Source organism: Hordeum vulgare, chromosome 2H (genome assembly GCF_904849725.1).
Source record: "Hordeum vulgare subsp. vulgare chromosome 2H, MorexV3_pseudomolecules_assembly, whole genome shotgun sequence".
NCBI lineage: Eukaryota > Viridiplantae > Streptophyta > Magnoliopsida > Poales > Poaceae > Hordeum > Hordeum vulgare.
The window spans coordinates 38166535-38188849 of NC_058519.1; the positions used below are offsets into that span (position 1 = coordinate 38166535).

At 45.0% G+C, this 22315-nt stretch overlaps 1 pseudogene; it reads right to left on the reverse strand.

Annotated features, from left to right (window-relative positions):
• Nucleotides 1–18886: 18886 nt before the first annotated feature.
• Nucleotides 18887–21493, reverse strand: LOC123425242 (annotated as a pseudogene).
• Between the last annotated feature and the right edge of the window lie 822 nt (nt 21494–22315).

Sequence of the window (22315 nt, forward strand, 5' to 3'; positions counted from 1 at the left end):
AAGGAATAATGGTTACTCTATTTGCTTGAATAATCACCTTCAATGGTTTATTGAATCTCGATTGTAGTGTTACACATTGGTGCCAAAAGATACGAGTTAAATGATGATAGTACCACTTACTTGTGGCACTGCCGCTTGAGTCATGTTAGTATAAATTGCATGAAGAGGCTCCATGCTGATGGATCTTTACTCACCTGATTTCGAATCACTAGTGACATGCAAATCATACCACATGAGCAAGGCCTTGTTTTCATTGAGATGAAACAAGATAGTAACTTGTTGGAAGTGATACATTTTGACGTATGCAGTCCAGTGAGTGTTGAGGCACGCAGTGGATATCATTATGTTCTTACTTCACTGACGACTTGAGTAGATACAGGAGTATTTACTTAATGAATCACAAGTCTGAAATATTGAAAAGTTCAATTCTGTTTCAGAGTGAAGTTCGTCGTAACAAGAGGATGAACTGTCTACGATATGATCATAGAAATGAATATCTGAGTTACGAGTTTTTGGTACACAGTTAAGACAATGTGGAAGTTGTTTCACAGTTCATGCCACCTGGAACATCATAGTGTGATGATGTGTCTGAACGTCATAGCCACGCACTATTTAGTATGGTGCATGCTGTGATGTCTCTTATCGAATTACCACTATCGGTTATGGGTTATGCATTAGAGACAACCACATTCACTTTAAATAGGGCACCGCGTATTTCCGTTGAGATGACACAGTATAGACTGAGGTTTAGAGAAATCTAAACTGTCGTTTCTTGAAAGTTTGGGGCTTCGACACTTATGTGAAAAAGTTTCAGTCTGATAAGCTCGAACCCAAAGCGGATAAATGCATCTTCATAGGATATCCAAAATAGTTGGGTAAATCTCCTATCTCAGATCCGAAAGCAAAGTGTTTGTTTCTAGAAACTGATCCTTTCTCGAGGAAAGGTTTCTCTCGAAAGAATTGAGTGGGAGGGTAGTAGAACTTGATGAGGTTATTGAACCATCACTTCAACCAGTGTGTAGCAGGGCATAGGAAGTTGTTCCTGTGGCGCCTACACCAATTGAAGTGGAAGCTGATGATGGTGATCATTGAGCTTCGAATCAAGTTACTACAAAACTCGTAGGTCGACAAGGTCGCGTACTGCTGCAGAGTAGTGCGGTAACCCTGTCTTGGAGGTCATGTTGTTGAGCAACAGTGAACCTACGAGTTATGGAGAAAGCGATGGTGGGCCCAGATTCCGACAAATGGCTGGAAGCCATAAAATCCGAGAGAGGATCCATGTGTGAAAACAAAGTGTAGACTTTGGTAGAACTACTTGATGGTCATGGGACTATTGGGTAAAATGGATCTTTAAAAGAAGACAGACGATGATGGTGATAAGTCACTATCAAGAAAAGCTCGACTTGTCGCAAAGATGTTTTCGACAAGATCAAACAGTTGACTATGATGAGTCTTTCTCACTCGTAGCAATGCTAAAGGTCTGTTAGAATTATGTTAGTAGTTGCTGCATTATTTATGAAAATATTGCACGTAGGATGTCAAAACATTGTTTCCTCGACGATTTCCTTGAGGAAACATTGTATGTGATACAACCAGAAGGTTTTGTCGATCCTAAAGATACTAGCAAGTATGCAAGCTCCAGTGATCCTTCAATGGACTGGTGCAAGCATCTCGGAGTTGGAATAAGCACTTTGATGAGATGATCAAAGATTTTGGGTGTGTACAAGGTTTATGAGAAACTTGTATTTCCAAAGAAGTGAGTGGGAGCACTATAGAATTTCTGATAGGTATATGTGGTTGACATATTGTGGATCAGAAGTAATGTAGAATTTCTGTAAAGCATACAAGGTTGTTTGAAAGAAGTTTTCAAAGGAGTACCTGGATTACGCTACTTGAACGTTGAGCATCAAAGATCTATGGAGATAGATCGAAAGCGCTTAATAGAAGTTTCAACAAGATGCATGCCTTGACAAGTTTTGAAAGAGTTCAAAATAGACCAGCAAAGAAGGAGTTCTTGGTTGCGTTGTGAGGTGTGAATTTGAGTAAGACTCAAAACCCGACCACGGCAGAATAAAGAGAATAGATGAAGGTCGTCTTCTATGCCTTAGCCGTAGAATCTAAAGTATGCCATGCTGTGTACCGCACCTGAAGTGTGCCTTGACTCAAAGTATGTTGAGAGGTACAGAGAGTGATCCATGTTTGAATCACTAGCAGCGGTCAAAATTTATCCTTAGTAACAAATGGACTAAGGAATTTTTCTCGATTATGGAGGTGGTTAAAGAGTTCGTCGTAAAGGGTAACGTCGATGCAAGCTTTGACACTAATCTGAATAACTATGAGTAGTGAAACGGATTCATATAGTAGAGTGGATATTTGGAGCATTTCTGAATAGCACGTAGTAGCAGCATCTATAAGATGACATAAAGATTTGTAAAGAACGCACGGATCTGAAAGTTTCAGAACCGTTGACTAAAACCTCTCTCACAAGCAAGACATGATCAGACCCCATAACTATATGGGTGTTGGATTCGTTGGAATCACATGGTGATGTGAACTAGATTATTGACTCTAGTGCAAGTGGGAGACTGTTGGAAATATGCCCTAGAGGCAATAATAAATTAGTTATTATTATATTTCTTAGTTCATGATAATCGTTTATTATCCATGCTATAATTGTATTGATTGGAAACACAATACTTGTGTGGATACATAGACAAAACACTGTCCCTAGTAAGCCTCTAGTTGACTAGCTCGTTGATCAAAGATGGTCAAGGTTTCCTGGCCATAGGCAAGTGTTGTCACTTGATAACGGGATCACATCATTAGGAGAATCATGTGATGGACTAGACCCAAACTAATAGACGTAGCATGTTGATCGTGTCATTTTGTTGCTACTGTTTTCTGCGTGTCAAGTATTTATTCCTATGACCATGAGATCATATAACTCACTGACACCGGAGGAATGCTTTGTGTGTATCAAACGTCGCAACGTAACTGGGTGACTATAAAGATGCTCTACAGGTATCTCCGAAGGTGTTAGTTGAGTTAGTATGGATCAAGACTGGGATTTGTCACTCCGTGTGAACGGAGAGGTATCTCGGGGCCCACTCGGTAATACAACATCACACACAAGCCTTGCAAGCAATGTAACTTAGTGTAAGTTGCGGGATCTTGTATTACGGAACGAGTAAAGAGACTTGCCGGTAAACGAGATTGAAATAGGTATGCGGATACTGACGATCGAATCTCGGGCAAGTAGCATACCGAAGGACAAAGGGAATGACATACGGGATTATACGAATCCTTGGCACTGAGGTTCAAACGATAAGATCTTCGTAGAATATGTAGGATCCAATATGGGCATCCAGGTCCCGCTATTGGATATTGACCGAGGAGTCTCTCGGGTCATGTCTACATAGTTCTCGAACCCGCAGGGTCTGCACACTTAAGGTTCGACGTTGTTTTATGCGTATTTGAGTTATATGGTTGGTTACCGAATGTTGTTCGGAGTCCCGGATGAGATCACGGACGTCACGAGGGTTTCCGGAATGGTCCGGAAACGAAGATTGATATATAGGATGACCCCATTTGGTTACCGGAAGGTTTTCGTGCATTACCGGAAAAGTTTCGGGCTCATCGGTAGTGTACCGGGAGTGCCGGGAGGGGTGCCGGGGACCATCGGGAGGGGTGTCACGCCCCAAGGGGTCTCATGGGCTATGGGAAGAGATAAACCAGCCCCTAGTGGGCTGGAATAAGTTCCCACTAAGGCCCATAAGGTTTGAGAAGGAAAAAACACAAGGTGGAAAGAGTTTCCAAGTGGGAAGGTGGAATCCTACTCCAAGTAAGATTGGAGTAGGACTCCTCCACCTCCAATTTCGGCCAAACCTTGAGGGTTTGAGGCTGCCTCTTCCCTCCCCCTCCCTCCTATATATACTAAGGTATTAGGGCTGATTTGAGACGACTTTCTCACGGCTGCCCGACCACATACCTCCATAGTTTTTCCTCTAGATCGCGTTTCTGCGGAGCTCGGGCGGAGCCCTGCTGAGACAAGATCATCACCAACCTCCGGAGCGCCGTCACGCTGCCGGAGAACTCTTCTACCTCTCCGTCTCTCTTGCTGGATCAAGAAGGCCGAGATCATCGTCGAGCTGTACGTGTGCTGAACGCGGAGGTGCCGTCCGTTCGGTACTAGATCGTGGGACTGATCGCGGGATTGTTCGCGGGGCGGATCGAGGGACGTGAGGACGTTCCACTACATCAACCGCGTTCTGTAACGCTTCTACTGTACGGTCTACAAGGGTACGTAGATCACTCATCCCCTCTCGTAGATGGACATCACCATGATAGGTCTTCGTGCGCGTAGGAAAATTTTTGTTTCCCATGCGACGTTCCCCAACACTTTCATCTTAGGATTTAATCTCCTTTGATGATCAGCAACTGGTTTGAAATCAGGATCAGTTTTAATCTTGTGTTGGCATAGAGTAGGACTAATGCCCTTAAGATCATCAAGAGTGTATCCAATAGCAGCATGATGCTTCCTGAGAGTTTTTAGTAACTTCTTTTCTTCATGCTCTGAGAGGCTAGCACTAATTATGACAGGATATATCTCTTTCTCATCAAGATAAGCATACTTAAGAGTATCAGGCAACTGTTTAAGCTCAAACACAAGATCACCCTTTGGTGGGGGTGGATCCCCAAGCAGTTCAACAGGCAAGTTATTCTTAAGGATAGGATATTGTTCTAAGACAACTCTATCTATCTCGTCCCTTTCATCCATATGCATATCATTTTCATGCTCAAACAAGTATTGCTCTAAGGGATCAGTAGGAGGCACGACAATAGAGGCTAAGGCAATAGTTTCATCCCTACTAGGCAACTCCTTTTCATGAGGTTGTCTACCAAACTTAGAGAAACTGAACTCATGTGACACACCTTCAAAGCCAACAGTGACAGTTTGCTTCTCACAATCAATATGAGCATTGACAATATTGAGAAAAGGTCTACCAAATATGATGGGACAAAAGCTATCTTGTGCGGTAGCAAGAACGAGGAAATCAGCTGGATACTTCGTTTTACCATACAAGACTTCAACATCCCTAACAATTCCCACAGGGCTGATAGTATCTCTATTGGCAAGCCGAATAGTGACATCAATAGGCTCTATCTCAACAGGTGCAATCTCGTCTTTGATTTAATCATATAAGGATTGAGGTATTGCACTAACACTAGCACCCACGTCACATAAGTCATGATAACAATGATCTCCTATCTTAACAGAAACAACATGCATGCCAACAACATGCCTATGCTTGTCACTAGCGTGAGGTTTAGCAATTCTAGCAGCATCTTCATAGAAGTGAATATTATGTCCCTCAACATCTTCGGACAGAAGATCTTTGATAATAGCAATGCTAGGTTCAACTCTAATTTGCTCATGGGGTGTAGGTGTTCTAATGTAGCCTCTACGTATCACAGTTGAAGCTTTAGAATGATCCATTATCCTAACAGGGAAAGGTGGTTTCTCAATGTAAGCACCGGGAACAATAGGATCATTATAGGCAATGACTTTCTCTTCAACTGGATTGGGTTTAACTACATTGACTTCTAAAGGAGGATGATATTTAAACCACTTCTCTTTGGGGAGATCAATATGAGCAGCAAAAGATTCACACAATGAAGCTACTATTTTAGAGTCAAGTCCATACTTAGCGCTAAAATCACTAAAGGTATTTGTTTCAACAAAGGATTTAACGCAATCAAACTTGAAATTCATACCTAACTCCTTACCTTCTTCAAGCTCCCAATCTTTAGAGTTGCGTTTAATTCTCTCCAGTAAATTCCATTTGAAGTCAATATCTCTCTTCATAAAAGAACCGGTACAAGAAGTGTCAAGCATGGTGCGATCATCATGAGAAAACCGAGCATAGAAGTTCTGAATGATATTTTCTCTCGAGAGCTCATGGTTGGGGCATGAATATAACATTAATTTAAGCCTCCCCCAAGCTTGAGTGATGCTTTCTCTGTCATGAGGCCAAAAATTATAAATACAATTCCGATCACGATGTACTAAATGCATAGGATAAAACTTTTGATGAAATTCCAATTTCAACCGATTGTAGTCCCATGATCTAGTATCATCACATAGCCTATACCATGTCAACACCTTATCCTTCAAAGATAAAGGAAAGACCATCTTCTTGACCTCATCCAAGGGCAAACCTGCAAGCTTAAATAAACCACAAACTTCATCTACATAGATTAGATGCAAGTCTCGATGTGATGTTCAATCTCCTATAAAAGGATTAGCCAACAGTTTCTCAAGCATACCCGAAGGAAATTCAAAGCAAATATTTTCAGTAGGTGCAGCAGGTTGTGGAGCAACTCTTTGTGCTTCCGCTCGAGGTGAAGATACCCCGAACAAGCCCCTCAAAGGATTAGTATCCATAGTGACAAGTGACAATAAATTTCAGCACACTATATGAATGTTTCCTTACCAAGTTCCACTTACCAAAGGCGCTTCACTCCCCGACAACGACGCCAGAAAAGAGTCTTGATGACCCACAAGTATAGGGGATCAATCGTAGTCCTTTCGATAAGTGAGCGTGTCGAACCCAACGAGGAGCAGAAGGATCTGGCAAGTGGTTTTCAGCAAGGAAATATCTGCAAGCACTGAAATTGTCGGTAACAAGTAGTTGTGTGGTGAGATGATTCGTAGGGAGCAACAAGTAACAAAAGTAGCAACGGTGCAGAAAAGTGGCCCAATCCCTTTTGTAGCAAGGGACAAGCCTGGACAAAGTCTTATAGGAGGAAAAACACACGGGAATTTATGTCATGCTAGTTTCATCATGTTCATATGATTCGCGTTCGTTACTTTGATAATTTGATATGTGGGTGGACCGGCGCTTGGGTACTGCAATTACTTGGACACGCATCCCACTTATGATTAACCCCTCTCGCAAGCATCCGCAACTACGAAAGAAGAATTAAGACAAAGTCTAACCATAGCATGAAACTGATGGGGAACGTCGCATGGGAAACAAAAAAATTCCTACGCGCACGAAGACCTATCATGGTGATGTCCATCTACGAGAGGGGATTTCCGATCTACGTACCCTTGTAGATCGCACAGAAGAAGCGTTAGTGAACACGGTTTATGTAGTGGAACGTCCTCACGTCCCTCGATCCGCCCCGCGAACCGTCCCACGAACCGTCCCACGATCTAGTGCCGAACGGACGGCACCTCCGCGTTCAGCACACGTACAGCTCGACGATGATCTCAGCCTTCTTGATCCAGCAAGAGAGACAGAGAGGTAGATGAGTTCTCCGGCAGCGTGATGGCGCTCCGGAGGTTGGTGGTGATCTAATCTCAGCAGGGCTCCGCCCGAGCTCCGGAGAAACGCGATCTAGAGGTAAAACCGTGGAGGTATGTGGTCGGGCTGCCTTGGAAAAACTTGTCTTAAATCAGCCCTAATAGCTCCATATATATAGGAGGAGGGAGGGGAGGCTTGCCTTGAGGCTCAAGGAGCCCCAAGGGCTGCGCACCAAGGGGAGGAGGAGTCCTCCTCCAATCCTAGTCCAACTAGGATTGGAAGGTGGAGTCCTTCTCTTCCTTCCCACCTCTTTTTTTTTCTTTTCTCATTGATTTTCTATCTATGGCGCATAGGGCCTTCATGGGATGTCCCACCAGCCCACCAAGGGCTGGTGCGCCACCACCAAGGCCTATGGGCTTCCCCGGGGTGGGCTGCCCCCACCCCCCCCCCCCCCGGTGAACATCCCGAACCCATTCGTCATTCCCGGTAACTCCGAAAACCTTCCGGTAATCAAATGAGGTCATCCTATATATCAATCTTCGTTTCCGGACCATTCCGGAAAACCTCGTGACATCTGTGATCTCATCCGGGACTACGAACAACATTCGGTAACCAACCATATAACTCAAATACGCATAAAACAACGTCGAACCTTAAGTGAGCAGACCATGCGGGTTCGAGAACTATGTAGACATGACCCGAGTGACTCCTCGGTCAATATACAACAGCAGGACCTGGATGCCCATATTGGATCCTACATATTCTACGAAGATCTTATCGTTTGAACATCGGTGCCAAGGATTCATATAATCCCGTATGTCATTCCCTTTATCCTTCGGTATGTTACTTGCCCGATATTCGATCATCAGTATCCGCATACCTATTTCAATCTCGTTTACTGGCAAGTCTCTTTACTCGTTCCGTAATACAAGATCCCGCAACTTACACTAAGTTACATTGCTTGCAAGGCTTGTGTGTCATGTTGTATTACAGAGTGGGCCCCGAGATACCTCTCCGTCACACGGAGTGACAAATCCCAGTCTCGATCCATACTAACTCAACGAACACCTTCGGAAATACCTGTAGAGCATCTTTATAGTCACCCAGTTATGTTGTGACGTTTGATACACACAAAGCATTCCTCCGGTGTCAGTGAGTTATATGATCTCATGGTCATAGGAACAAATACTTGACACGCAGAAAACAGTAGCAACAAAATGACACGATCAACATGCTACGTCTATTAGTTTGGGTCTAGTCCATCACGTGATTCTCCTAATGACATGATCCAGTTATCAAGCAACAACACCTTGTACATAGTCAGAAGATCCTGACTATCTTTGATCAACTAGCTAGCCAACTAGAGGCTTGCTAGTTACAGTGTTTTGTCTATGTATCCACACATATATATAAGTCTTCATTCAATACAATTATAGCATGGATAATAAACGATTATCTTGATATAGGAATTACAATAATAACTATATTTATTATTGCCTCTAGGGCATAATTCCAACATAAACTAGTGGATCCAAATCAGCCCCTTACGAAGCAACGCATAAACTAGGGTTTAAGCTTCTATCACTCTAGCAACCCATCATCTACTTACTACTTCCCAATGCCTTCCTCTAGGCCCAAATAATGGTGAAGTGTTGTGTAGTCGACGTTCACATAACACCACTAGAGGAAAAACAACATACAACACATCAAAATATCGAACGAATACCAAATTCACATGACTATTATTAGCATGACTTATCCCATGTCCTCAGGAACAAAAGTAACTACTCACAAAGCATAATCATGTTCATGATCAGAGAGGTAATGAGTAGCATCATGGATCTGAGCATAAACTCTTCCACCAAGTAATCCAACTAGCATCAACTACAAGGAGTAATTAACACTACTAGCAACCTTACAAGTACCAACCGGAGTCGCGAGACGGAGATTGATTACAAGTGATGAACTAGGGTTTGGAGATGAGATGGTGCTGATGAAGATGTTGATGGTGACGAGTCCCCTCCGATGAGAGGAGTGTTGGTGATGACGACAGCGACGATCTCCCCCTCTGGGAGGGAAGTTTCCCTGGCAGGATCGTCCTGCCGGAGCTCTAGATTGGTTCTGCTCAAGTTCCGCCTCGTGGCGGCGGCGAATCCATGTAAAAGCTCCTCCTTGATGTTTTTCCAGACGAAACCCTTCATATAGCAGAAGAGGGGGCCAGTGGGCCAGCAGACTGCCCACAAGCCCCCTTGGCGCGACCAGGGGGTGGCCGCGCCAAGCAGGCTCGTGGCCACCTGTTGGCGCCCCTCTAGCGTTTCTTCGGCCCAGTATTTTTTATAAATCCAACAAAAAATCCTCGTTGATTTTTACGGCATTTGGAGTTGCGCAGAATAGGTATCTCAACTTTGCTCCTCTTTCTGGCCAGAATTACAGCTGTCGGCATTCTCCCTCTTCATGTAAACCTTGCAAAATAAGAGAGAAAAGGCATAAGTATTGTACCGTGAAGTGAAATAACAGCCCAAGAAGCGATAAGTATCAACATGAAAGCATGATGCAAAATGGACGTATCAGAGACTGTTGGAAATATGCCCTAGAGGCAATGATAAATAGTTATTATTATATTTCCTGTTTAAAGATAATCGTTTATTATCCATGCTATAATTATATTGAATGAAAACATAGATACATGTGTGGATACATAGACAAAACAATTTCCCTAGCAAGCCTCTAGTTGGCTAGCGAGTTCATCAATGATAGTCAAGGTTTTCTGGCTATGTGCAAGTGTTGTCACTTGATAACTGGATCACATCATTAGGAGAATCATGTGATGGACTAGACCCAAACTATGAATGTAGCATATTGATCGTGTCGTTTTATTGCTATAGTTTTCTGCGTGTCAAGTATTTATTCCTAAGACCATGAGATCATATAACTCACTGGCACCGGAGGAATACCTTGTGTGCATCAAACGTCACATCGTAACCGGGTGACTATGAAGGTGCTCTACAGGTATCTCCTAAGGTGTCCGTTGGGTTAGTATGGATCAAGACTGGGATTTGTCACTCCGTGTGACGGAGAGGTATCTCGGGGCCCACTCGGTAATACAACATCACACACAAGCCTTGCAAGCAATGTGACTAAGTGTAAGTCACGGGATCTTGTATTACGGACGAGTAAAGAGACTTGCTAGTAATGAGATTGAAATAGGTATGCGGATAGCGATGATCAAATCTCGGGCAAGTAACATACCGAATGACAAACGGAATGACATACGGGATTATATGAATCCTTGACACTGAGGTTGAACCGATAAGATCTTCGGAGAAGATGTAGGATCCAATATGGGCATCCAGGTCCCGCTATTGTATATTGACCGAGGAGTACCTCGGGGCATGTCTACATAGTTCTCGAACCCGCAGGGTCTGCACATTTAAGGTTCGATGATGTTTTAGTATAGTTGAGTTATATGCGTGGTTACCGAATGTTGTTCGGAGTCCCGGATGAGATCACAGACGTCACGAGGGTTTCCGGAATGGTCCGAAAACGAAGATTGATATATAGGATGGTTTCATTTGGTTACCAGAAGGTTTTCGGGCATTACTCGCAGTGTACCGGGAGTGACGAATGGGTTCCGGGAGTTCACCGGGAGGGGGCCACCCACCTGGGAGTGGGCCCAAGGACATAGGGTGGCCCCACAAGTCCCTAGTGGGCTGGTGGAGTCAGCCCAAGGGGGCCATGGCGCCACTTATAGAAATAGCAAAAAGAAAAGAAAAAGAAAAGGAAAAAGGGGAGGTGGGAAGGAAGGAGTGGACTTCTTCCCCAAACCGAATTGGGGTGGGAGTCCACCTCCCCCTTGGCCAGCGCACCCCTTGAGACAACTTTTGCCACGTGCAACTCAGATCTAGACACCATAGTTCTTCCTCTAGATCGTATTTCTGCGGAGCTTGGGCGGAGCCCTGCAGGAGTAGATTGTCACCACCACCGGAGCGCCGTTACGCTGCCGGAGAACTCATCTACTTCTCCGTCTTGCTTGCTGGATCAAGAATGCCGAGATCATCGTAGATCTGTACGTGTGCTGAACGCGGAGGTGCCGTCCGTTCGGCACTAGACCGGAACGGATCATGGGACGAATCGCGGGACGGTTCATGGGATGATTCGTGGGGCTGATCGAGGGATGTGAAGACGTTGCACTACATCAACCGCGTTTCTTAATGCTTCCTACTGTGCGATCTACAAGGGTACGTAGATCCAAATCTCCTCTCGTAGATGGACACCACCATGATAGGACTTCGTGTGCGTAGGAATTTTTTTATTTCCCATGCAATGTTCCCCAACAACTTTCTCACTCGTAGCGATGTTAAAAGTTTGTTGGACTTATGTTAGCAGTTGTTGCATTTTTCAATTATGAGATCTTTCTCATGGATGTCAAAAACATTGTTTACTCGATGAGTTCCTTGAGGAAAGGTTGTATGTGATACAACCAGAAGGTTTTGTCGATCCTAAGGATTCTAACAAGTATGCAAGCTCCAGCGATACTTCTAAGGAATGGACTAAGCATCTTAGAGTTGGAATATGCTCTTTGATGAGATGATCAAAGCTTTTGGGTTTATACAAAGTTTATGAGAAACTTGTATTTCCGAGGAAGTGAGTGGGAGCACTACCGAATTTCTGATGAGTATATGTGGTTGGCATATTGTTTATCGGAAATGATCTAGAAATTCTGGAAAGCATATAGGGTTATTTAAAAAAAGGTTTTTCAAAGGAAAACCTTAATTAAGTTGCTTGAACATTGAGCATCAAGATCTATAGAGATAGATCAAAATGCTTAATAGAACATTCAAATGAATACATACCGTGACAAGATTTTGAAGGAGTTCAAAATAGATCAGTCAAAGAAGGAGTTCTTGGTTGTGTTGTATGGTGTGAATATTGAGTAAGACTCAAAGCCCGGCCACGGCAGAAGAAAGATAAAGGGCGAAGGTCGTCACCTATGCATTATCCGTATGCTTTATAGTATGCCATGATGTGTACCGCGCCTGATGTGTGCCTTGCCATGAATTTGTCAAGGGGTACAAAGAGTGATCCAGGAATGAATCACTGAACAACGGTCAAAGTTATCCTTAGTAACTAGTGGACAAAGGAATATTTTTAGATTATGGAGGTGATAAAAGAGTTCGTCGTAAAGGGTTACGATGATGCAAGCTTTGACACTAATTCGGATGACTCTGAGTAGCAAACCGGATTCGTATAGTGGAGCAGTCATTTGGAATAGTTCCAGATGGCGTATAGTAGTAGCATCTATAGGATGACATAGAGATTCGTAAAGCACACAGGGATCTAAAAGGTTCAGACCCGTTGTCTAAAAACCTCTCTCACAAGAAAACATGATTAAGCCCCAATACTTATTTGATGTGAATCACATATTGACGTGAACTAGATTATTAACTCTAGTGCAAGTGGGAGACTGTTGGAAATATGCCCTAGAGGTAATAATAAATTAGTTATTAATATATTTCCTTGTTCATGATAATCGTTTGTTATCCATGCTATAATTATATTGATTGGAAACTCAAATACATGTGTGGGTACATAGACAACACACTGTCCCTAGTGAGCCTCTAAGGACTAGCTCGTTGATCAAATATGGTCACGGCTTCCTGACCATAGACATGGGTTGTCATTTGATAACGGGATCACATCTTTAGGAGAATGATGTGATGGACAAGACCCAAACTATGAACGTAGCATGTGATCGTGTTAGTTTATTGCTACTGTTTTCTGCATGTCAAGTATCTGTTTCTATGACCATGAGATAATGCAACTCTCGGGCACCGTAGAAATGCCTTGTGTGTATCAAACATCACAACATAACTAGGTGACTATAAAGGTGCTCTACATGTATCTTCGAAGGTCTCTGTTGGGTTGGCGTGAATCGAGAATGGGATTTGTCACTCCGTATGACGGAGAGGTATCTCTAGGGCCCACTCGGTAATACAACATCACAATAAGCCTTGCAAGCAATGTTACTAAGGAGTTAGTCACGGGATCTTGTATTATGGAACGAGTAAAGAGACTTGCCAGTAACGAGATTGAACTAGGTATAGATATACCAACGATTGAATCTCAGGCAAGTAACATACCGATCGACAAAGGGAACAACGTACGAGATTATTGAATCCTTGACATAGAGGTTCAACCGATAAAGGTCTTCGTAGAATATGTAGGATCCAATATGTGCATCCAGGTCCCGCTATTTGTTATTGACCGGAGAGTGTTTCAGGTCATGTCTACATGGTTCTCGACCATGTGGGGTCTGCACACATAAGGTTTGGTGATGTTTCAGTATTATTGAGTTATGTGTGTTGGTAACCAAAAGTTGTTCGGAGTCCCAAATGATATCCCGGACATCATGAGGAGCTATGGAATGGTCCAGAGGTAAAGATTGATATATAGAAAAGTGGGTTTTGAACTCCGAAAAAGTTTTGGGCATTTCCAGCAGTGTACCGGGAGTGACGAATGGGTTCCAGGGGTCCACCAGGTGGGCCCTGATACATCTCAAACGTATCTATAATTTTTGATGGTTTCATGCTGTTATCTTGTCATCTTTGGATGTTTTATGTACCTTTTATATCTTTTTTGGAACTAACTTATTAATTCAGTGCCAAGTGCCAGTTCCTGTTTTTTCTGTGTTTTTGGCTCTTTTCAGATCTGATTTTGGAACGGAGTCCAAACGGAATATAATCCCCGAAATGATTTTTTCCCGAACGGAAGAAGATCAGGGGGCTTGTGGGCCAAGCCAGGAAGGCTACAAGGAGCCCACAAGCCCCCACTCCGCCACCAGGGGGATGGCGGTGCGCAGGCTTGTGGCCTCCCTGGCACCCCCCTGACCTAGATCTTTCGCCTATATATTCCCTAAAATACAGAAAAAAATCAAGGGATCCACGAAAATACTTTTCCGCCACCGCAAGCTTCCGTTTCCGCGAGATCTCATCTGGAGACCCTTTCTTGGTGCCCTGCCGGAGGGGACTTTGGAGTTGGAGGGCTTCTTCATCATCATCATCGCCCCTCCAATGACTCGTGAGTAGTTCACTTCAGACCTACGGGTCCGTAGTTAGTAGCTAGATGGCTTCTTCTCTCTCTTGGATCTTCAATACAAAGTTCTCCATGATCTTCATGGAGATCTATCCGATGTAATCTTCTTTGGCGGTGTGTTTGTCGAGATCCGATGAATTGTGGATTTGTGATCAGATTATCTATGATATATATTTGAGTCTTTGCTGATTTCTTATATGCATGATTTGATATGCTTGTAAGTCTCTCCGAGTCTTGGGTTTTTTCTAACCAACTAGATCTATAATTCTTGCAATGGGAGAAGTGCTTGGTTTTGGTTTCTTACCGTGTGGTGACCTTTCCCAGTGACAGTAGGGGCAGCAAGGCACACATCGCGTAGTTGCCATCAAGGGTCACAAGGTGGGCTCTGTCGTAGATATGAGATTGTCCATCTACATCATGTCATCTTGCTTAAGGCGTTACTCTGTTCTTTTGGACTTAATACACTAGATGCATGCTGGATAGCGGTCGACGTGTGGAGTAATAGTAGTAGATGTAGAAAATACCGATCTACTTGTTTTGGACGTGATGCCTATAGATATAATCATTGCCATAGATGACATCACGACTTTGCGCGGTTCTATCAATTGCTCGACAGTAATTTGTTCATCCACCGTCTACTTGCTTTCATGAGATAAGCCACTAGTAACCACTATGGCCCCCGGGTCTATTCACTTCTATCGTTTCCACTTTTGCTTTTACTTTGCTTTGTTAGTTTGTTGCTTTCAGTTCTCACTTGGCGAACAATCTATAAGGGATTGACAACCCCTTCATAGCGTTGGGAGCAAGCTTTTTGTTTTTGTGCAGGTCTTGTGATATTCCTTCACTGGATCGATACCTTGGTTCTCATACTGAGGGAAATACTTACCACCGCCGTGCTACATCACCCTTTCCGCTTCGAGGGAACACCAACGCAAGGCTCCAAGGCCACGGGGGAAATCCTTTACATATTTGCCTAGGAAGTCCCTTAAGGCGTAGCCGTAGCAGAAGGATTCCTGGTGTCGTTGCTGAGGAGTATCAAGCAACACTCCTATTTGTGGCGCCGTTGGAAGGTCTTTTGTTGCAGTAGTAGGCCCACTCACCTCAAAGGGGCTCATGGGATGTGGGAGGATGTGAACCACCTCCTAGTGTGTTGGCCGAAGCCCCCACTAAAGCCCAATGTGGCTAGGAGGTGGGAAGGAAAGAAACCCAAGTGGGGAAGGGAGGAATCCTACTAGGAGTAGGATTGGAGGTGGACTCTTCAACCTCCTCCACTTCGGCCAAAACCTTGAGGGTTTTGAGGCTGCCTCCTCTCCTCCCTCCCTCTTATATATACTAGAGGATTTGAGGGCAGCCCTAACCCTAATTAGCCACGTGTTGCCCTCTCTCTCAATAGATCGTTTTCTCCTCTAGATTAGTTCCACAGAGCTTGGCGAAGACCTGCCGGAATAGTTCACCACCACCAGCAGCACGCCGTCGTGCTGGAAAACTCATCTACCTTTTCGCCCCTCTTGCTGGATCAAGAACGCGGAGATCGTTATCGAGGTGTACGTGTGCTGAACGCGGAGGTGTCGTCCGTTCTGCACTAGATCGGGATGGATCGTGATGGGATTCGGGGATGGATCGTGATGAGATTGCGGGACCGACTGTGATTTGGATCGCAAAGATGTTTGACTACATCAACCGTCTTATATACGCTTCCGCTTAGCGATCTACAAGGGTATGTTTATCCGAACTCTCCTCTCATAGATGATCATCACCATGGATATGTCTTGCTTGTGGGTAGGAATTTTTTTGTTTCCCATGCAACGTTCCCCAACAATGTGGTGTCTATGGATGCTTGCATGGGTGTGTCTCAAACCTCCAAGAGGTATTGGCAAAGAATCGAAGATCAATACTTCCGCATGATGTCCAAGCATCCCAATAGGACAGCACGGAGCTTTCGGTCACTCCAAGGTCGTTGGGATATAATCAAGTCGATTTGTAGCCGTTGGGCAGCTTGCTTGGAATAAGTCCGCAATGCACCTCCAAGTGGAACCGTGGAATCCAACTATGTGAGTTTGTTTTCACGTCCCAAGTTGTGCACATCATTTGCATCATATGACGTGATTGCATCTACTTTATTTTAATTGTGTAGGACAAAATTGGCCCAACAACGGTACAAAGACATGGAAACTTCCGAGGCAAATTTTTTAAACTAGAGCATTGTTGGGATATGCTCAAAGATTGCAACAAGTGGAAGTTGATTGACAAAGAATCCCCACCAAAAAGATGTTCCCTTACGAACATGGATGAAGATGAAGATGATGATGGCCCAAGAAACTTGAATAAGCCCGATGGTGACAAGAAGACAAAGGAGAAGATCAAGAGAGAATACGAAGTATCGAGCTTGTGGGACAAGATAGATGACATGGTGCAATCAAATGAGTTGATGCTAGCAAAGACTTTGGAGACAAAGATAGAGTTGGCCGAGAAGAAGGCACGAGAGAAGCAAGAGAGGTGGAAATTGCTCAAGGACATTGAGGAGAGAAGAGCACGTGCCGTTGAGGAGGATGCTTGCGTTTTACAGTGTCGACGATGTTTTCTCATCGGGAATCGGAACCAATATCACCGATTATTTTGATGCCGGAGTTGGAACAAGTGTCGGCGATGGATTCAGAGACGGTGATGACCTCGATGATGCAGAGTGAAAAGCGACCAAGATGATGATGGACGTGGTCGTCGCTTTTGCATGAAGTCCGTTTGCGTTTGTCTTACAAAATTATGCTTTTATTTGCGCATGAACTATGTTTTATTCTTTGAATTTGAACTTATTTGTTGGAATCGTTGTCAAATTCGCTTATTGGGGATTTTCGGTTTGCGGGTCGATGCGGAGACGACCGAGGAGACCCTGTATAGCCGACCCGTAAAGAACATCTTATGCTGATCCGTAAAATTGTTTTACGGGATCTGACAGTACCCTCGCCCGCGTTGATCCGTAAAATTGTTTTTCCGTGAAGAGTAAACGCGTTTTACTGATCGGGGTTATATGGTTGCTAGATATGCTCTTAGAATTGTTTGTCGCACCGGAAAAGGGCCGATCCCGAGTCACTAGCAATGCGGGCCTACGTGTCATATACATCTTCCGCGCCAATCTCTCTCCCTTGACTGAGTCCCCGCTCTCTATCTCCTCCCACTGTTCCCGTCATGGGCGCTAGCGTCTCGCTTGCCCACCCTGAATCCTTCTCCTCGATTGCCACGTGCACTCCGCTCTCCAGGTGACGCTCCATGCTTTCCGCTTTGCCCTCGTCTCCCTCCCGGCCTTCATCGGCACTCCTGCTCTGCCTCGCTGCCCTGCTACTGGGCGCCTCATTGGTCGGACATCGCCATTCTGGGAACAGGCGGCTGGCGTGTGCGGCGACCTCCATGGCGTGCCAAGACGAGGTCGAGTGAACGGACCTCACGCCCGTGCGTTCCGGGCGCTGCAAGCCCCCACGTTCTCTCTCTCTCTCTCTCTCCCGAGCTTCTGTCCGTTCTGTTCTTGCTGCTGCTGGCCAGCGAGTCAAGGCCAATGTCCTCAGCGCGGCTGTGTCCGGTTCACTGAAGCATTCTTGAGATGATTTTAACTAAATTTCGGTGATGCGTGCTTGTACATACCAGGTGTTTGATTAACGTCGACGGTAGGAGCAGGCTTTCAGACTACTACTCGGGCAGTTTTAACTAAATTTCAGTGATGTATGCTTGTGCACACCAGGTGTTTGATTAATGTCGATGGTAGTAGGAGCAGGGTTTCAGACTCCTCGGGTAGGCGCTGTGCGCGGGGCGTCCTCCCGCAGACCGACGAGCCCTGCCCCTGCGATAAGAATATGGGACGACAACAACGGCATAGGAGCGTACACGATAAGGGGCTGTTTGGATTGTCACTATTTTTATCATATCTTATCACATTATTTTTGTTATATTTGTCATACTTGCCTTACTTGAATTGCTTAAATTGTTAGTCACATATTGCCTTGCTTAAGGAAATTTTGCCACACTTTTTGAGTCTATGACATATGAGGTTTAGTACTCATTAAAAAATGCTTGCTTTAAATGTCGCTAGCTAGAACCAAACACCCACTTAACTTGATCAAACTTGCTTAAGATAAGTTGTGACAAAATATGACAAGGTAGGGCTAGGAACCAAACAGCGCCTAAGTGTCCAGAGCGCGACATATGAATACGCTAGCACGAAGGATCCCTCATCAATACGCTACTACAGAATCAATTAACGCGTAATCTGATCGGTTATCCTTGCACGACATATGAACTGCCCCGAAAACTGCCAAACAATCACACCCCAAACAGCCTGAATTTGGCGAATGCAAAGCATAAAATCAGGTTTGAAACATGCCTTTAGAATGTCCAAGTATTTATTCTGATATTATAAACTCGTCAATGGCAACCGGACGAGAACGAGTTAATTAGCCTGCACCGCAGGACACATTTCATCGATAACAAACTTTTACTCAATTCGCCCGCCGGCAGCTCAGCCGAATCTCGCCGTTGCTCCCGGTCAATGCCAAGTTGCCCAGCTTCACCATGGCGGCGGCAAAGTCAGCTGCGAAGAGGGATTCGTTGGTGGCGTGCGCCCGGATGATCCCGTCGGTGGTGCTGTTGCTAGCGCCGCCGCCGAAGAGCTCCTGGTCCGAACGAAGGAGGACGCGCCGAGCGATGAGGTCCTTGAAGAATGCGTTGTCAAACCTGTATGGTCCCTGCAGCTCCAGCGGCGCAAGGTTGCTCCGTTGCTGTCGCCGCCAGACGCCAGTCCAGGGGCAGACGCCGGCGCGGAGCTGCGCGGCGAACGTTGAGTCAACGCCCGTGTCATTGTAGTCTGTAGACATGGGTGCGGAAACTGGAGCACTGTGCGAACCCAACCGTGTGCGCCCCGGACAGCGCGGCGAGGTCGCGGGCGTCGAGGCCCTTGGCTCTGAACGAGGAGAGGAGCGCGGGCAGTAATTAACTAATGATCCAGGGCTTGGAAGGTTAACGCTCGGGCTCGCCGTGAGAGCGTCTCTTCGCCCCAGCAGCACCGTCCAGTTCGGCCCCCCGAGCTGCACGCCAGCCCGTCACCCGGCGTTAGTCGAACTCCCGAGAGCATGGCGTAGCCTCCTACAGGAAAAAGAGAGACGAGCTTGATGCCGGCGGCGTACCAGGGTGACGGCGTCACGGGCGGCGAGCGCCAGGACGTCGGCGCATGCAGGAGACGGTGGCGTTGCAGGACACCTCGACCTGCCTTGATGCCGTCAATTATCTCGTAGCCGCGCACCGACTTCGCGTTCGGGAACGCGTTCTTCTCGCCGGGGAAGCTCGGCGTGTCGTCCAGCAGTATGGAAGCGTCGCAGCTCTGCAATACACGCCCGCATCAAAGGTCGAACTAGACCGAGAAGGATTTCGAACCGGGCGAACGAGAAGGATTTGGGTAGCTGGATATACGAACAAGAAAGAAGAGTGAGAGCTGAGAGGAGAGCCGGAGGTAGAAGAGGAAGTGCCACCGCCACCGGCATACCCTTCAGCGCCGCTTAAAGGCAATTTTGCCAACGGGCGCACACTCGCCATCCGAGATTGGCAGGCCCATTTACCATTTTTCTTTCTGCTATTTAAACTTCAAAAAATGTGTGCTGCCGGATGGGTCAAACTCGGAACGTCTGGTTCATAGAGGAAGGCACAAACAAATGGGACAATGTAGTACTACTTGTGACAAGTTACTGTACTTTTATCCCGCCGGTTTTCGGAAGCTTTCCATACATTTTTCTTCCAGTTCACTCGATGTTCTCCGAGACGTTTTTTTTCTTTCCTTTCTTCTTGTTCCTTTATTTTTTTTCTTTTCTTTCTTAATTGTGCCAATGTTTTAAATTCGTGAAACTTTATTTTGAAAATGATAAAGTGTTTTTTTTAAAATTTCATGATTTTTTGAAAAACAAATATGAAGCTTTTTCAGATTTACCATTTTTATAAGAAAAATCAATGAATTTTTTTCAAACCTATGTTTTTTTCAAACAAATGATTTCTTCCTAAAATTGATGTACTTTTTTCGAAATTTTATGAACTTTTCTTGAAAGTTGATAAAGTTTTTCAGAAATGTTGAACTTTTAAAAACAATTGTGAAACCTTTTTTCTAAATCAATGAACATTTTCCTAAATGTAATAAAATTCTTTGATATTCGTTTTTTCATTTAAAATAACTTATTAGATTTTTCTTTTGTGAACCATCAACTGGTCTCGACTAGTAAGGGGTCAACCGGTCAACCGTGAAATCCATCGATGGAGCAGTCGACAAGGCACAACCGCGACGATCGTTGTTGGGCGGACGCACGAAGCTCGCGGTGAGCGTCACTACGGCAGCGGGAACATAACGCGCTGATTGGATCGACCGAAGCCTGACGTCTTAGGACAACTCCGTTAGACTCCAGAGAGTTCGATTTTTTCCGGATTTCCTTCATTTGAGTCGGTAAAATAGAGAGCATGTTTGGTTTGGGGTCATCCCTCGGTCGAAACACTCAACACACGACCCTATCCCAAATTGTTCGTGTTGGACCAAATAAAAACAAAGGCATTGCAATTTTAAAAAACACAAAAAAGGGAACTGCAAAATAACTAAAAACATAAATATATTATACAAAACTTAATTAAGCAGTCCCCGATAGTCATGGTCTGCACATAGTACTAGTTAAAATTATTATAAAAAAAACACAAAAGGTAGATCTGCCGTTGGCATGTCGTTGATGTCGTGGCCTGCCATTTTTCGGTGTCGCCGTCCTCGTCTTTGGTTTTGTCGATATATGGAGGCGGCATCCAAAGGTGAGGAGGCGGCCCCAAAAAGGGACGGCGTCCTGTGCAAGTTGTGGTGGTTGTAGTGATCATGGCTCCCACACCAACTCCGGTGCTGGCGGCGATGACGACAGGCTGCATGGCACCATGGTTGTCCAAGACCACGACTGCCCGCACAGCATAGGCGACCATGCAAGGGTGGGCGAACGGTCCTTCGTGGCCTCCTCCATCACCTCGTCCTTCACCTTCACCTTGACGTTGAGCTTGAGCACATAGATGTCCACGAAGGCCGAGAACGCGAGCATATGCTCGAGCCCCGCCCACTGCTCCTCTTGGGCATGCTTCTACTCCCGTTCGAAGTCCTACATGACGACCCTGGTCAGCCGCTCCTCCTTCTCGGCCGTCATGGTGGGAGCTGGCGACGACGATGGCGACTACGTGGCTGATAAGGACATCAATATCATTGTTACACCCACGGCCCATGCTGCTATATTTATTCGATCAATTACTAGAGCTCGTGCACACCCATTGAATTACCAGGTATGTTCATTTCATGAAAATTCTTCTAATGTTCATGAACATATGATGATGCCCAAATTAGATAATTTTGTTTTACTTGTGAATGAAGGATCTGGCATGGACAAAAAAGATGGATGTTGAAGCGGGATCAAGCATTGAGAAGAATGTGCGCGCGTGGGAAGGAACAATGGATTTTCTAGTGGTGATTTTAGCACTTTCAAGCCACCATAATGAGAGCATGAAAGCTTGAAAGAAATATACAACATGCCACTTCATAAGTTTCGTCCATAGGCTATTATAGGTGCCGCATCACCTTATTTTTAAGATATACCCATGTAATTTTGAAATACCACATTATAGGCTGTTTTTAGAGTCTGTATGTATGGGGTAACCGAGTTAGAGTTGGTTTTATACCCCTCCTCCAAGGTGTCACGAAATTCCCCTCTATTCCCACAAATATACAGCCCTTAGGGCGCCGTTTAGACCTGGGTTTTGTTTAGACTAAAAGTTTATCATAGCTGCGACTTCGCGTCCTTCGTTTGTGTTCTACGACCAGGCGAAGACGTCACAGAACCCCACTTTCATCAATAAAGCTTTCTTCTTATATT